The sequence below is a fragment of the Miniopterus schreibersii genome (genome assembly GCF_964146895.1).
Source record: "Miniopterus schreibersii genome assembly, chromosome: 1".
Lineage (NCBI taxonomy): Eukaryota > Metazoa > Chordata > Mammalia > Chiroptera > Miniopteridae > Miniopterus > Miniopterus schreibersii.
The window spans coordinates 154,066,180-154,080,804 of NC_138101.1; the positions used below are offsets into that span (position 1 = coordinate 154,066,180).

Genomic DNA, 14,625 nt, shown 5'->3' on the forward strand with positions numbered 1-14,625 from the left:
TTTACAGAGACTGGTTTTAAATTGAGTTTCAAATAATCTGGGTTTAGATGAAAGGGGGAAAATAGGAATAAGATGAAGGCAATAAGAAAAGTGGAAGGAGAGTAGAGATAAAGCAGATTTGCAGCACAGTACAAATTAGACATCACGTAGATTTTTGAGCAAAGAAGGGTCAGGATAACAGTATTTGGAAAAATTAATCGGGCACTGTTACACAGGATGGACTGAGAAACAAAGAGCCTGGAATCAAGACCAACAGGCTGTTTAAACAGGAATGACAGACCTGGGCCGTGGCAGTGAGAAGAGCGAGATTCTACAGACACCTTAATGAAAACAAGGACTTGGCTCTTTTGAACACAGATATGTCACTCTGGTTTGGAATCAAACGAGGTTGGTATTTGATGTTGAAAAATAAAAAAGACAGAGAAGACAAATGGTGTGCTGATGAACAAAAGGTAGAGAGATGCAAGAGACTATTTTGAAACTCATGTCTTTCTCTAAACCAAAGCTAAATCCTGAAGTGTTGATACTTTCCAGAGATAACACTTTACCATTCTAGGAGGGCCTCCAGGAACTGGTCGTCAGAGTCCATGGTTTTAACATTTTGACAGAATCCAGACTCCAGGTAACACTGTGGTTTTCATTCCCTCTACTAAGTCTTCCAGGACATAAAGAAAGGGCCCCAATGATGGTCTTACTCCCCCTTTCTCAGATTCCAGTTCAAAAAAATATATGACTTTATGGTTTATAAATAGAGTGAGAAGTTATAAAGAAAAATAGACTATGGTCTAGATGACTTATGCTTCCTTGGACTGGAAAAAGTAAAAGGTCACAGAAGACTAACATTCTGCCTTGGACTTGACTTCATTAGTCTGTCTGTAAGTGGATCACAGACCTTTAGAGGAATAAGACAAAGCCAGTGAATAATGGTGAAAACACTCTTTTTTCTTTTTTTTTTCTTTTTAAAAAAAGTATCTTTATTGATTTCAGAGAGGAAAAGAGAGGGAGAGATAGAAACATCAATGATGAGAGAGTCATTGATTGGCTGCCTCCTCCAAGCCCTGCACTGGGCATCGAGCCCACAACCTGGGCATGTGCCCTGACCAGAAATTGAACCGTGATCTCCTGGATCCTAGGTCAATATTCAACCACTGAGCCACGTCCAGCAAGGCCGGGGAAAATATTCTTAAAAGCATTTACTTCCAAAAAGGATGCAGTGGGGGTAAAGTAACACTTTTTTTATGCATTTAACAAAATATTTCTGCTTCCTCAAGAACAGTGGTTCCACAAGAGAAAAACCATTCTCATAATCACCTTCATGTGCCTGTTTCATTCTCATTTCTCTTGTGTGCACAGTGTTTTCCAGAAACTACATGATGAGTGATATCACAACAGATTCAATGCAGAAGCAGGTATGTGTGAGAACCCAGCTGTCTTCTAGGAAGCTAATTAAAGAGATTTGCACAAATGCAAAACAATGTCACTCCTTCTCACTAAAATTTTTTTGCTTTGGAAAACAGTTGTGTTTCCTTAAATGTGTTATGTTAATATGCAGTGAATCAATGTTTTCAGTTTTAAATTAATCAATATTTTTAAATTTTCTATTTTAATTTCAAGTAATAAGTATAAATAGATAAAACCTACACACAAAAAAAACTTTTTGGGGTCCTCAATAAGCTTTAAGAGTATAAAGAGACTAAAATGTTTGAAAAACCCCTATTCAAGAACATCAAACTCTAAAAGTCATTACAATTCTCCTTATTGCTTCTGTAATTTTCTAGGATGTTAATCTATTTACAAACATTTTTATTCTGGATCAAACCAATGCCCTATCTACTGAAGAATTAGAGAATAGATGATTATATTTATCTTCCAAATATCAGGTTCGCATTCGTAATAGCCTGATTTCTCAATAACAATGCAAGATTATTTTTCTATCATTAAACTATGTCAGACATTCATATTTTGGGGGAATGAGGACCTAAGTTTCCATAAATTTAATTCCTGCTTTCTGAAGTAGTAATTTCTCTTACTGGTACCGTATTACCTTTGCATGTGTAAGAGGGTGACTTATAGTTCGGCCATCATTGGTGATCTAGTCTACATGCAGCTTACAGGCTTCAAGGTGGGAATTTTATCTTACTCCTCCTCCCCAGCCTCGACCTCTCTATACTGAAATGCCTAGTCTAGTTCACCTTCTCTTCATAAAGCAGTTTTTCCAGCCCTATTTGAACAATTTCTTCCTCGATTACCCAACAATGAATCAAGCACCCAATTCAGTATGTTTTATCCTATATACTGTATATTTCTCCCATTATCTGACTTCTCTCCATCCCTAATAGTCTTCTCTTTGAGTCAGGCCCCTATCATCTACTGCCTGGAAGTCTTGCAAGAACCTCTTAGGTGAAATCTTTCCTGCCATCAGAGTAACCTCCAGAGTGATAAGTCAAAAAATGCAAATCTGATTTGTGTTCATGATTAATTAATTAGTCCCTGCACAACTCTCACTTGTTTTCAACCACTTACAGTTAATAATGTTCCATGAACATGGAATATACCGTATTTCATACCTGTGAGTGTTGTATGAGCACTTCCTTCTCTCAAATATCCCAGTCCCTTTGTCCACCTGATGAAATTCTATAGTTCACCTGTCCCATACTTTGAGAAGCTGTTCCTGACTGTTGCAGACTTTTACTGCTACCACTATCCCACAGTATTATAACCACTTGTTCACGATATTTCTCCCCTTCCACACTATGAGCTCCCTGAGGGCCAGGAGCAGGTCAAATTCTTTGCAGGATCCTTTAAGACCGTGAAATGGCACAGACTCAGCACTAAAACATTACCTGTTGAATTGAAATGAAATTTTAAAAAATCTTTCCAATTCTATTAGGTCTTTAAACACAGTAGCAACACATGTAGGCAGTTTTCCAGGAACAAATACCAAGGCTTAGGAAAATAATGCTTTTGTTTGTTTGTTTATTATAATTATAAATGATGCCCAATATTTTAGTGGCATTATTTTTAGAGATAAAAATCTTTCCGTCCTCTATGTTAAAGGATTTTTATAAAGGTTCAATAAGCCAATATAGCGAGGGCTCTTTATACATTATAAGACTTTTTATAAATATTGTGATTACTGAGACTAAAAATAATGACTGTTGCCTTGAGTAATTTCCCTCCAACCACTTAGGCATTTGAGTGTTGTTTTTTACCCTGAATCTCATCTAACCAAACAATATGAAACCCCTGAACCTTTCTTTGAGCAGCAAATCCTTTTCCCCCAAATGTGTAAGTCTATGAAAACCCTAAGACTTTTTTATTATAAAAATTGCTTTGCACTTTAGGTCAAATGCACTAGAACTTTGGAGTTACAAAATTCTGAGAATTAAAAGGCTTTTTTGAGACATAAATCACATAGCATTTACCTACCATACAATTCATTCATTTAAAGTATATGCTTCAATGGTTTTTAGTATATTCACAGAGTTTGCAATCATCCCCACAATCAATTTTAGAATATTTTCATCACTCCAAAAAGAAATCCCATATCCTTCAGTTATCACTCCATAATCGTCCCATCTCTTCCTGGACCCAAGCCCTAGGCAATCACTAATCTAGTTTCTTTCCTCCTCCCAGCTTTACTGGGATATAACTGACATATAGCATTGTGTACAATGTGATGATCTGATACACATGTTGGAAAATGATTAACACGTAAGGTTAGTTAACACATCCATTAAGTAAGGGTGTTTCTTGATCTCACTCTAGTTTTCAGCAAGGTCTCAATCAAGCATAAAGATACATTTTTTAATCCCTCAAAAACCTTTGTATTTAACATGTCTAATTTCTCGGTCCCTTTCAAAAATTCAAACCAATGGGAAAATAATTTTTCCCCAAGAAGACCAAGCCAGATACTCCTTGGGACTCCCATCAGTACCTCTGAGACTAAAGAAAAAGCATTCAACAATGAAAAGAAGTCACCACCTTTCTGTTTATACTTCTTCCATCTGGGCACCAATGCATTCCTCTTCCCTCACCTCTGTGAACCAGATACTCAAACTCCTCCTAGTTCCTTCCCTCAGTCTGTAAAAGTGGGTAAGTCTCTTCCAACCTCCAAACACAAAAAGAACAAAACTCCAGACCTCTCACCCGGCTGGGCGTGGCTCAGTGGTTGAGCATCGACCTACGATCCAGGAGATCGAGGTTCAGTTCCCTGCCAGGGCACATGCCCAGGTTGCGGGCTCAATCCCCAAAAGCGGGCGTACAGGAGACAGCGGATCAATGATGGCTCTCTCATCATTGATGGTTCTGTCTCTCTCTCCTCCCTTCCTCTCTCTGAAATCAATGAAGATATATTTTTTAAAAACAACAACAAAAACTCCAGACCTCCCTTTATGGCATGTGTCCCTCTAGCAGCTATTCACTCTCTCTCTCTTCTCCCGGGGATCAAAACTTTTCTTCTAAAGAATAGTTTATTCTAGTACTTCCCTTCCTCGTCTTGACTCTATGCCTCAAACACCTAATCTGCCTTCTTCCCCTATTATTTTACTGAAACAGTGTCTATGACACTAAGCACTCCTTGTTCTCCTAGTTCGCTGACTCCTTGTCTCCTTTTTTCAAGGGCTTTACCTCCTCCTCTGCCCTTCCTTCCAGAGATTCTCTGTTCTTTTCTCTCTCCACATTCTTTTTGGGTGATCTCATCCACTTTTAGTTTTCAGCTACATCCATGTATTGCTGATGACTCCCCAAAATACATCTCCAGCTTAGATCCCTATCCCCAGAGTGTCATACTCATGTCTTCAACTGCCTACTGGGCATCTTCACCTGTAATTTATAAGAGGCACTCTAATTCTTCATCACATCCCAAATGAAATCTTCCTTCTTCCAAGTCTGTATCTCTACCTCAATTTGTGACGCCTCTATGCAACTCAACTACTCACCGAAGACAGACCACTGACTCCTTCTGCACTCTTTTCATTCAGTCACCTATTCCCACTGATTTTAACTCGTAAACATATGTCAAATTCATTTCTGTGTCCCTGTTTCAATATCTCTCACTGAAGTGACTATAAAAGTCTCTTATCTGCCCTGGCTGCATATTTCAGTTGGTTGGAGCATCATCCTGATGGGCCAAGGCTAGAGATTCAATACCCGCTCAGGAAAAATACAAGAATCAACTAATGAATGCATAAATAGGTGGAACAGCAAATCAATGTTTCTCTCTCTTTCTCTCTCTCTCAAATCAATTAAAAAAAATTTTAAGTCTCTTATCTGTTCTCGCTACTCTCATCTCCCCTCTTCCCCCACCTCCCTGCCCTTCAAAAAATCCTCCAGACACACCAGTGTTTGATATGGCTACATGTGACTCACAAGAGGCTTCCAGCTATTAATTCAAAGGCTTCTAAGGTCAATCTATTACTGCTAAACTCAACAAAGGAATAATCTCACAAAAAATGTGATTACAACTTTAAATGCTGTCAAAAAGTACTGTGTCTTAGCAACCCCTCCTTCTAAATCTTCAAACTGCTTAGCCTAGTAGAAAAATTGAATGTATATATCCCTACTATATCAAAAGGAACAAATATCTTTCTTTATGCCAACTATACATTTTTAACTCTTTCTGGATGGGCACATTCTCAATAAACTGATTTGCTAAGTTTTGCAAAAAAAAAAAAAACACAAAAAAAATGTAATTTGGCATCCATTACTCCAAAACCACACTGTTTATATGGTAAGTATACAACAGTATTTAAATATTCAGTATTAAGTACTTATGTTAAAAAAACAGTGAATATCTCTGCTATTAGAAATATACATTATAACTATGACATAGTTATCAATCCCATTCTCTGTATAATCACACCCTTTATTTAGTTTGTAGTTAACCCACGTTTTCAGGCTTTGAATCATGCAACAACTCATAAAATAATTGGGAGATTAACTATCTCCCCAATCCAGAAGAGGATTTTAATCACACTTATCTTAGACTAAAGTAATCTCTTTCAGGAAGAAACAAGATGGCGGCATAGATAACAGCTGCACGCGCTGCCTCCTGCAACCACATCAAAATTACAACTAAAATACAGAACAAACATCACTCAAAACCTCCTGAAATCTGGCTGAACAGAAGCCCTACAACCAGGGAACTGAAGAAGCACTGAGACCGGTAGGAGGGACAGAGACGCGGGCGGATCGGGGCTGAATCGTGGAGAGACGGCTGCGGGCCCACACCCGGTGCCACAGGTTAAACCCAGGAGGGAATCTCGGCGGTGGAGGTTTCCCAGAGGAGCTAGGGGTCCTAGCACCACATCAGGCCCCCAGCCCAGGGCTCCAGGGCCCAGAAGAGACATCCCCACAACTCCGGGCTGTGAACCAGCGGGGACTGTCCCTGAGGGTCGCGGAGGCTGCGGGAGCCCCAGCAGCTCCTCCTAAAGGGCCCGCACATGGACTCACTCGGATGCTCCCTCTGAGCCCAGCGCCAGGCAGCAGCCTGAAAGGACCTGGGACACTCGGGGAGGAACTAACCTGCCTGAGATCCGGGCAAGAGCTGGAGGGGCGGCTTCCTCCCAGGCAGAGGGGCTGGCAGAGGCCATGGCTCCTTTGGCGAGTCCTCCCCGCACACAGCCGGCAGGCAGGCGCCATATTTGAATCGCCAGCACCTGACTCACACCTCTGGCCCCGCCCCGTGATTCCCGGAGGCCCCGGCCCTCCCCACCTGCAGCTCATCCAGGCCATTCCCAGGGGCTTTTCTGTGCAAGTGGCCTCTCGAGCCTCATCCTTAGGACTTTCCTAAAATCTCTCAAACAAGCAGCAGCGGGCCCCATACAGCATGATAAGTGGCCCCAGGCCTGGCACTAGCAGCAGCCTGCATTGGCTCATAGCTTGGTCTCTCCTGGACACCTCCAAGCCCAGCACAAGTAGCAGCCAATTATGGTTTGCTGTGTAGCTCATGCTGGGTGGCCCTGGGCAAGGCACTGGCACAGGCTGACTTTGCACCTCCCAGGAGGCCCCAGAGACAATGCACCTGGTGGTCAGACTCGACCAACCTGGATTACAACCCTACCACATCCACAAGTGACACACTCAAGGGGCGCACTTGGTGAACACCAAAGCCCCACTGAAGTAAATCCTGCTCCATAGGGGTATCTCCAGCACAGCAGCTCTTTGGCTGTAGTTGCAGCTGGTCCTCACAGCTGATTGGTCTGCAGGTCAGTTCCTCCCAGTGACGACAACGGCAACCAAGGCTCAACTACAACAGGACAGTGCACACAGCCCACACAGGAGAGCATTTAGAAGGCCCAGCTCAGGTGACTGGGGAGGCTGAGTCACTGGACCCTACAAGACACCTACTACACAAAGCCACTCTACAAATTCCAGGAGACATAGCAGCTCTACCTAATACATAGAAAAACAAACACCTGGAAGCAGCCAAAATGTGGTGGCAAAGAAACATGTCACAAAGAAAAGAACAGAAGAAATCTCTAGAAGAGGAACTAAATGAAATAGATCCAAGCAAGCTAACAGATACAGAGTTCAGAATTTTGTTTATAAGGATGTTTAAGCAGACTATTAGGGAAATAACTGAGAAAATCGATAACATAATAAACTACCAATTTGAAATGAAAGCTACATGTACTGAAATGAAGAATAATTTACATGGAATCAACAGTAGAGTAGAGGACGCTGAGAATCAAATCAGCAATTTGGAACATGAGGAAACAAAAACCACCCAACCAGAAGAGCAAAAAGAAAAAAGAATCCAGAAATATAAAGATAGTATAAGGAACCTCTGGGACAACTTCAAGAGGCTCAACATTCATATTATTGGGGTGCCACAAGGGGAAGAAAGAGACCAAGGAATTGAAAACCGATTTGAAAAAATAATTACAGAAAACTTCCCCTACCTGGGGAAAGAAATAGACTTACAAGTCTAGGAAGCACAGAGGGGTCCAAACAAGAGGAACCCAAAGAGGCCCACAGCAAGACACATCATAATTAAAATGCCAAAGGTTAAAGACAAAGAGAGAATCTTAAAAGCAGCAAGAGAAAAGCAATTAGTTACCTACAAAGGAGCACACAAACCTTGCAGGCCAGAAGGGAGTGGTAAGAAATATTCAAAGTGATGAAAAACACTGAACTACAACCAAGATTGCTCTACCCAGCAAAGCTATCATTTAGAATTGAAGGTCAGATAAAGAGCTTCACAGATAAGAAAAAGCTAAAGGAGTTCACCACCACCAGCCCAGCACTACAGGAAAAGTTGAAGGGTTTTCTTTAAGAAGCCAATGAACAAAAGAATCTGATGAACTAAATAGATCCAGAGATATTGACGCGTGAAACAGACAATCATATTTCAGAGGAAAGAGGGAAGGGAGGTGGAGGGTGGGAAGAGATTAACCAAAGAAGTTATATGCATATATGCATAACCCATGGACACAGTCAATAACAGGGTGAAGACCTGGGGAGGGGGTAGGAGCAAAGTGGAGGGGGACAACTGGGGAGGAAAATGGGACACCTGTAATACTCTCAACAATAAAGATAAATTTTTACAAAATAAAATATAAAATAAAATAATCTCTTCCAAGTTCATTCATTCATTCATTCATTCAACAAGTATTTGTTCAGTACCTAGTACGTTCTAGGTGCCAAAGATCCAATGATGACCAAAACAGAAGCTCTGCCCTCAGGGATCTTTTTCTAGTGATGGAGAAAGACATTTAACTAAATTACTATGCAACTATGTAACTTCAAACTGTGATAAATTCTCTAAAGGAAAAGTACCAAGTATTATGAAAGCATATTATAGAGGTTCTAATAATGACAAATAATGAATAGCTTAACATACATTTTCTTGCCAGGCAGTGCTTTAAGTACATTACATATTCTAGTTTGTTTAATCCTCACAACCATTATTACCCCAATTTTCCGTTGAGAAAACTGAGTCACAGATTATTCAACTTGCTCAAAGTTCAACTGCTAGCAAGTGGCAAGGCTCGGATCTGAATCCAGACAACCCCTGAAGAACTATGTGAATTCTCTGATGAGAAGAAGTTTGAGATCCCCAAATGTTTTTGTGGAAGATAAATATTACTGGTTCTACTTCCATGGAATTCTACTGCTCAGGTATAAATTAAGATATTTTGACTTTCTAGCTGGGTAAGAATATGTGTTAATTTCCTGAATTTTCAAAGCAATAATACTTTAAACTCCTGCATACTAGGATTTTGAAGCTATGGGTCTCATCTCAAACAAGAGTATCTCTATTCCTAGGACCTTGTTAAAGACAGAAAAGAATGCATGTAAATTGAATTATACTACCTTAGTCCAAAATTTTATTTAGGAATAAATTTTTTTTTAAAAATCTCAAAAAAAAGTTTACCTAATGGGAATATGAGTTATTGCTTTATTACTATTATCCTAGTTCTAAGTCCACATACTTTTGATCTTCAAAAAGCCAAATTCTTAGAGAGAGCTTAGGGGTAGGGAAACCATTTAAGAGGCTACTAAAACAGCAGATTGTAAATTTGCATGATGGAAGAGACTGTAGGAATGGAAGGGAGGGCACAAATAAGAGAACACTGAACAACATGATTTGGCCATGAGATGTTCAAGGGAAACAGCAAGAAGGACCCAAATGGTTCTGAGGTTTCTGGCTATATATGTATATGGAAGGTTGGAGGACAGTATGGTGTCAAACCAGAGAACATAAGAGAAGAGACCAGATGGACTGGTGAATCAGCATTACAGACTCTCATTTCATCCGAATGAGGAGAAACTGCACATGTTAAGGAAGACTAGGAAACTATAAAATTAGGTCAGAGGTTAATAATATAGACACTTTCAAATATCTATTCATCCTGATATTTTAATTTATGGTTCAGACGTTAAGCTGTTGTTAAGATTTAAATAAAGACATTCTTGAGCTTTTATAATACCTGCCTAAAAAAGTAGAAATGTATAACATGTAAAATTAGCAGAGAAAAAAATTTTTTTTAATTTCTGAGGCCCTGTTGGAATGAACTTAGGAGAAATAGTATTTCTGCTTTTCCAATTTTAATTTATTCTCATTTCTTGATGATAGAAGTTAAGGCATTAGAAAACTGAGGTAAAGAATATTAAAACTAAGTCAAAAATCTTAGCCTTAGTTGATTTAAAGAAATCAGGAATAAAGTCCAGTACAATACAAGGCATGATTTAGGTGGATACAGGGACACTTTACAGCAGTACAGCCCTGTGGTGAAGGGTATAAATATTAAAATTTATAGATCTGGGTAAGAATCACAGCTTTGCATTCATGAGCTGTGCGCCCTTGAGAAGTTACTCAAACTCAAGCCTCCGTAACCCTCGGTAAAACGGGGATATTAATATTTTAGAAGGATCTTAGGATATTAAATTATATATGCATATACATACGTGTACACACACACAGAGTATGATCATGTGAGCATGTACTCAAGGTACTGCTTGACAGTGAACTAGTAGTGGCTCTCGAGGTGTAAGAGTACTAGGATGTCTTGCTATGCACGCACTACATTTCAGAATGATGGCTTTAAAAAGGCAAACAAAGATGGCAGTGACCGTGACGCAATAAAAATAAACTTTGAAGCTCTAACAAAGGCAGAGGTAGTTTAAGATTTAAATTTTTTCTCTTCTTTTCTACTAAGCCAGACTATGCAGCTTATATATACAGGTACATAAAATGCAGAGAAACAGCAACAATTTCTCGTTTTTTAATGCACATAAATTACTTGGAGGATAAGTCCCCTACCTGAACGATGGAGTAATAGGGGTATATTACAGGAATACAGGCAATTATGATCAAATCTCTAGGGGTACGATTATACATGGTGACTTTTTTGTACTTTTTTTCTACAATACACATAATTAAGAAAAAGTAATGACATTTTAAAATAAATGTTATATGCCTACATGGGGCATGAATTTCAGCTTGTCTTCACAAATTTTTTACTGTTATTCTACTATCTGATAAAGTCCCTCATCCTTAATTTTTATCTGCCTCCTTTTTAGTATTTTGAACTTCTCATGCTTTGGATAGACATCGCCTATGTATGATCTGTGGATGCCTGACTCTCTCTCCCAACCAGTGCTGTCAATCTGAAAATTACAAGAAAAAGAATGTCTTCTGAATAAAAACCTTTCTCCAATAAAAAATAAATTACACAAAATTTTATATCAAATCTTAGAAACTTTAGAAAAGCATGCAAATGTGGATATCTAAATCATAGCAGTCTTAAACTTTGTTTCCTTGTAAGTATTTGTTTCGTATTTGGATTTTTTTTAAAGTGGGGCATTACGCTGAGTAAATGAATATGCCTTTTACAGTGAGTGTTAGTTCCCCCTAAAACTTTAGCTCACAAACTGTTTTCAGCATTATCAAAACATTCTGCACTTATTTAAATGGCAAAACATTTCGTGTCCTTATGCAAATCTCGGCTTCCTCCCTGGTGCGGACTCTGTTTCTGCCAGTTAGGTACACTTTACAAGTCTACGGCCTCCTTGTGAAACCTGACCTCTTTCTTCCCTCCACAGTCGGTGCTAACATAAACCAAGAGCCCCACAAGAACTCATTAAAGCTGTGCTGTTAAGAGGCCAGAGCTCTATAAAATAGGCAAGAAACAAGGTCTTAAGAAACATGCGCCGTTCTCAAAAACAACCTTGCAAACACAATAAATGTAAGTGCCTATTTTATTTGTGACTTCCTCCTCTTCACCTGTCTACTTAATCATTTGCTTCTATGATTTATAGTCGGGGGAACAAGGGGGAAGGATCAAAGATGCAAGAGGAAAATGTTCTCCAAGCTTTTATTTGATCAGAAAACAACACATATGTGTTTCTACACTGGAAATGTAGGACTACAATATTAAACGAATGTGCCATCCATGCTTCTAAAAGGATGCAATGAATGAGATACAATGTTGATTCTAAAACCAACTAAAAAGTATTGATTCAGTCTGAAATGACAAGCTATTCAATAATTTAAAATAAGTTCACAGGCCCGGCAGCGGTTCAGCATCTACCTAGGATCCAGGCAATGGGGGTTCGATTCCCAGTCAGGGCACATGCCCGGGTTGCAGGCTCGAACCCCAGACGGGGGCGTGCAGGAGGCAGCCGATCGATGACTCTCTCAATATTGATGTTTCTATCTCTCTCTCTCCCTCTCCTTTCCTCTCTCTGAAATCAATAAAGACACATTTAAAGAAATAAATAATAAAAAAATAAAATAAGTTCACAGACTATTCCCTAATGTATGAAAAACATCACTTCCTTTTGTAAACTGCACTTAAAACACTCTTTCCCTGAACAGAAAATACTTCAGTCCATCAGAATCTTGATGCAGGGTTTACGCAGGTGGTCCTCCTGCTGCCAGCAGCCAGGGGTCCTGGAGGCCTCAGCTGGTCAAGGACTGCATCAGTTGCTACTGCTACACCCCCTCCTTACAGAGTCCTAAATGACAAGGGAACATGGCATGGCCAGTGGTCACCTCCTAGCACCTCTGTGCTGTTTCCACAGTAGTTCCGGGGAAATCTGTAAGTAGCTCATCAAGAAAACAGGGAGATTTCTCAGACTCTTGAATGTCCGTAATTTCAGAGTTCCTCGTGGAGTGTGTGTGTGTGTATGTTAGCTTAAAATTTATTTCTATGACACTGGTCTTTCAGATCATGCATTTGTCTACTGCAGGCTCTCCTAATTAAAATGCAGTAGTAACTTTTTACCTCATCAGGTCCAATGCGCTTTGAGTCTTCAAATTTCAAGACTGACATGCAACTGAACAGGAAGTAAACCAAAAGACCTGACCCATCCAACAAAAAAGCATCAAGGTAACTGATGCTTTACCTACTTGAGGTAAAAACCAATCAAGGTACATGTTTCAAACAGAGGTTGGAAACTTATTTTATCCTTACGACTAGGCAAGGAACTACTTTGTACTTTTTAAAAAAATTTTACAAAAAATTTCACCTGCTTAATAAAAATAATGTAACAGAAGACAGATGTGATCACTATGTCTTGAGATGTGATCACTATGTCTTTTTTCCCCCAGCTGTACTGAGTACACAATAGCTACTCTCTAAGTGGCTTTTTAACTGACTGCTGGGGAATTTAGTATCTGCTCTACTCTGTGGCTATTCTGATAACCAGGTGCTAAGAGGTATGCATTTGCTTTTCAAAAGTAACATTTAGATTTAAATATTTGTCCAAAAACATGCAAACAAAATGAAGTCTAAAATCTTTCTAAATAAGTTGGGAGCTAGGGACTTTCAGAAATATATCCTACATGCGAAGTTTCCAAGGACTAGACTATTTTCCATTCTATTCCTACTGTATCCATATTAAAAGACACCTTTAATAACACCTGAGAATTCTTTGCTTCTTTGATATTTTATCAATCCTGTTTTGACAAATGCCAGACTTGGTACTCTGCAAACCCAATTCCTTTGCTAGAAAGAGTAATACAAAGCTCTTCAAGTCCCCTCCTGTCAGCTGGGACACTCACTGCTGTTCAACAAATTTTTTTCCAATTGAAATCATTTTTTATTTTTCAATTATAGTGGACATACGATATTATATTAGTTTCAGGTGTGCATCCCAGTGATTAGACATTATATAACTTAACTAAGAGATAATCCTGATAAATCTTGTACCCATCAGACACCATACATAGTTACTAGAATATTACTATGTTCCCTATGCTGTACTTTACATCCCCATGACTATTCTGTAACTGCCAATTTGTACATCTTAATCCCTTCACCTTTTTCACCCATCCCTCCAACACCCCTCCCATCTGGCATCTGTCAAAATGTTCTCTGTATGAATCTGTTTCTGTTCTGCTTGCTCATCTACTTTGGCTTTTCAGATTCATTTGTTGATAGATACGTATTTATTGACATTTTATTGTTCATATATTTGATGTTTGTTTTTCTCTTCTTCTCCTTAAAGACCACCTTTTAAACATTTCACGTAATACTAGTTTGGTGGCAATGAATTCCTTTAGCTTTTTCTTGTGTGGGAAGCTCTTTTATCTGACCTTTGCTGGGTAGAGGGAGATGCATTGAGGCTGTTGGCTAAAACTTCTGAAAGTTTTGAGAAGACTCCTTTCAGTGCGAGAGACAGGGGCAGAGAAAGGTATGCCCACCATTTGGGGTTACAACTGTACAACCTGGAATGGAGTACAGAAAACAGGCTTCATCTACTGGAATGGAGGCCAGAAAACACTTGGCAGAAAGAAACTATAATTCTCACCTGAAGAGGATACTCGATGAGCAAGGAAAGAAGAGGAAGCTGACCCCCTGGCATCCTGATTACAGAAACTGAATTGGAACTGATTGAACACCTACGTCTCCCACAGACCCATTTTTACTTTCCACCATTCAAGATCTTGTTCTTACCAGCTTACTCATGCTGTAATGCCTAGTGTGCCCCTGGAGAGATGCCTGGTATATCTGTACTTATTTGATACTTGCCAATCAATTTTTATCTTAGAGAAAAAAATATAATCATTGACTTCATATTGTCCAGAGACCAAGACGGTCCCCTTGCTCCTTCAATTTCTTCCCTTTTTTATGCCTCCATCTCTTTCTCTCATATTCTCTTCCCACATTTCCT

General features: G+C 39.4%; 1 protein-coding gene across 4 annotated transcripts in view; it reads right to left on the reverse strand.

The window, feature by feature from the left end:
* PRTG (protogenin) overlaps positions 1 to 14,625 on the reverse strand; it is a 123,242-nt gene that overhangs the window by 68,317 nt on the left and 40,300 nt on the right. The gene's annotated exons all lie outside the window — the stretch shown is intronic.